Genomic DNA, 3,440 nt, shown 5'->3' with positions numbered 1-3,440 from the left:
AGCAGCATATTGACAAACACATAATTCCTTACTGAAATCTGTTCCATCACTGAGCAGAAACCCTCACTCTACCCTAAAGTAGCACCTCACACCAGGTCTTACATTGGAAGGAAGTAGAGTGGAAAGGCTAGAACAGACTGCCGGTGTCAGAGGGGTGGGGGTTGGAGGTCTGGGTAGGAAAGGTGAAGTACGGATTGGTAGTTACAACCTAGTCACGGAGATGTGAAGTGCAGCATAGAGAATACAGTCGGCAATGCTATAATGACTATGTCTGGTGCCAGGTGGGTAGTGGAAATATCAGGGGACCACTCTGTAAGTTATATAAATGTCTAATCACTATGTTGTACACCTGAAGCTAATATAAATGTGCATATCATCCGTAACTGAAAAATAAAATCAAACTTGTTGGGTTGCATAAAAATAAAGTATAAATGTGCTGTTTTGTTAAATAAAATATAAGCTTATATTAAAGCATTAATAAGAAGAAGAAGAAGAAAAAGAACTGAGACTCGCCTAATCAGGCAGTGACATAGTGGATAGAGAGTCAGAATGGGACACAGAGGACAAGGTTCGAAACTCCGAGGTCACCGGCTTGAGCCCAAGGTCACTGGCTTGAGCAAAGGGTCACTTGGTCTGCTGTAGCCCCCCATCAAGGCACATATGAGAAATCAATCAACAAACAACTAAGGTGCCTCAATGAAGAATTGATGCTTCTCATCTCTTTTCCTTTCCGTTTGTCTGTCCCTATCTGTCCCTCTCTCTGATTCTGTCACAAGGAAAAGGAAAAGATAAAGAACCGAGACTTTGGAATCATTGGGACTGTTGTTAGATTCCCAGTTTGTTACCAGTTTGCAAGATGACACCCGGCAAATTAATTGGCCTATCTGATTTAAAGTTTCTTTGCCTGTTACCTGGAGGTGATTCCTCACAAGGAAGTTTTGGAGATTAAATGAAATAATGCATGTCAAGTACTTAGTACAGTTCATAGCACTTGCTGAGTGCCCCATAAATGACGGGTATAATTACGAATAAGGCTACTGAAGAAGACAGAAGTCACGGCAGAATCACAGCAGAGGTATGGCAAGAGCCAGCTTAAATGTCCCACTCCCTTATCTCTTCTCCCACCCTTTTAATGCTGCCCCTCTCCACCTGTCCCCAAAACATCATAAAAAAGACCATTGTGCAGTCCCTGATTTACTGAGAGTGCATCATTAATTCTACCAGGAATCGTGCCCGGTTGAGATCCTCCTCATTTAATTTGCTGGAAGAGAAACTTTAATTCAGCACACCGAGGAAAGTGCAATTTGAGACATCTCATGAACTTATCGCCACCTCCATGTGTTCAGTTCGTGTGGGCGAGAAAAGCAAAGACACGGAGAGCGAGCCCCGGCCTGTGTGAGACCTCACGGGACCCACATGCAGGCCTGTTTCAGCAGCGGTCCCTGCACCGCTATTTGCTTGATTACTGTTTGGCAGGGGCGGCCCCCACTTATGTACCTGGAGCACTAGGTCAGCCTTCTGGGGGCCCTAGGACATGACACTAAGTGGACCTGGACCCATGTTGTGACTTTCCCAGCCTAGAATTCTGAGGGAACGCTATATAGTTGCTGTGGTCACTGTAGACTTTCTCCCCAGTTTGGTGTGTGCTTATTTTCAGCATCATTTATCCAACATGTGTTGAATACCTGCTGTGCAGGGTATGTTGTCTTAGGCAGCATCTCGCTGATGAGTGATGTGTGGCAATCTTGTAGTCTAACTGCATTGATTTTTCTGCATTCCTTTAAAAATGCCCTGGCTTCCCACACTAGCTTGACGTTGTCTGTAAACTTCCTTTAGTTTGAAATAGCTTCCATCCTTCTCCGAGGCCAAAACCCCATCTCATTTTTGTTCTGATTTAGTTAGCAATTAGAAACTACCATTTGTTCATTCTCCCATTCATTCTCATTTTTAGTGGATGTTTATTAAACATTTGCTATGTGCCAGTCACAGTGTTTGATGTTGGCCCTGCTAAATCCATCAAACAAAGTGGACCCTGGACTTGGAAGCTTATGTTCTACTGGATGAGACAGAAATTAGTACATAAAATTTTTAAAAATTAAAATATTTACTATTTATAGAGCATCCACTATACATTAAACTGATTAAAAGTTCTCTGTTTTAGTTGATCCTAAAAAAAACTGAAAAGTAAATATAATTCTCTTTTGATATAAAAAATAAATTTTATAGGTGCTCTGTCCTTTGTCCAATGTTTAATCAGTTGTAATGGCAAAACTGGCATTAGAGACCAGGTCTCTGTATTTTTAAAATCTCATGCTTCTCTCACTGTGCTACTGTATTCACTATAGGGCTGTGCTATATATATCTATATCTCCTACTGCTGTGACCATTTATTTTGAGGGTCTTTGTGAGGTGTCCGAGGCCCGATATACACAGAGCAGTCACTAAAGGGCCTGGACTTCTGGGATAGACAGCAGGCATGAATACAAGACCATCCTCCAGTGGTGCAAGGAGAACCAGCATCAGCGGTGGCCAGGGATCGGATACTGGCTCAGACGCAGGAGTGAAGGCCAGGTAAGGGCAGGCATCGGACACTGAGGACCTGCCCAAAGCCCAGCCCAGCCTCTCAGACGCAGGAGTCAAGGCCAGGTAAGGGCAGGCATCGGACACTGAGGACCTGCCGGAAGCCCAGCCCAGCCTCTCAGACGCAGGAGTCAAGGCCAGGTAAGGGCAGGCATCGGACACTGAGGACCAGCCCGAAGCCCAGCCCAGCCTCTCAGACGCAGGAGTCAAGGCCAGGTAAGGGCAGGCATCGGACACTGAGGACCAGCCCGAAGCCCAGCCCAGCCTCTCAGACGCAGGAGTCAAGGCCAGGTAAGGGCAGGCATCGGACACTGAGGACCTGCCCAAAGCCCAGCCCAGCCTCTCAGATGCAGGAGTCAAGGCCAGGTAAGGGCAGGCATCGGACACTGAGGACCAGCCCGAAGCCCAGCCCAGCCTCTCAGACACAGGAGTCAAGGCCAGGTAAGGGCAGGCATCGGACACTGAGGACCTGCCCGAAGCCCAGCCCAGCCTCTCAGACACAGGAGTCAAGGCCAAGTAAGGGCAGGCATCGGACACTGAGGACCAGCCCGAAGCCCAGCCCAGCCTCTCAGACACAGGAGTCAAGGCCAGGTAAGGGCAGGCATCGGACACTGAGGACCAGCCCGAAGCCCAGCCCAGCCTCTCAGACGCAGGAGTCAAGGCCAGGTAAGGGCAGGCATCGGACACTGAGGACCTGCCCGAAGCCCAGCCCAGCCTCTCAGACGCAGGAGTCAAGGCCAGGTAAGGGCAGGCATCGGACACTGAGGACCTGCCCAAAGCCCAGCCCAGCCTTTGCAAGAAGGAAATGGACATGAGTTGGGGAGACGGCTAGGCAGCTCTGGAAGGAATTTCTGTGGATG

The sequence above is a fragment of the Saccopteryx leptura genome, chromosome 2 (genome assembly GCF_036850995.1).
Source record: "Saccopteryx leptura isolate mSacLep1 chromosome 2, mSacLep1_pri_phased_curated, whole genome shotgun sequence".
Taxonomy (NCBI): Eukaryota; Metazoa; Chordata; class Mammalia; order Chiroptera; family Emballonuridae; genus Saccopteryx; species Saccopteryx leptura.
This window is presented reverse-complemented; position numbering follows the sequence as displayed.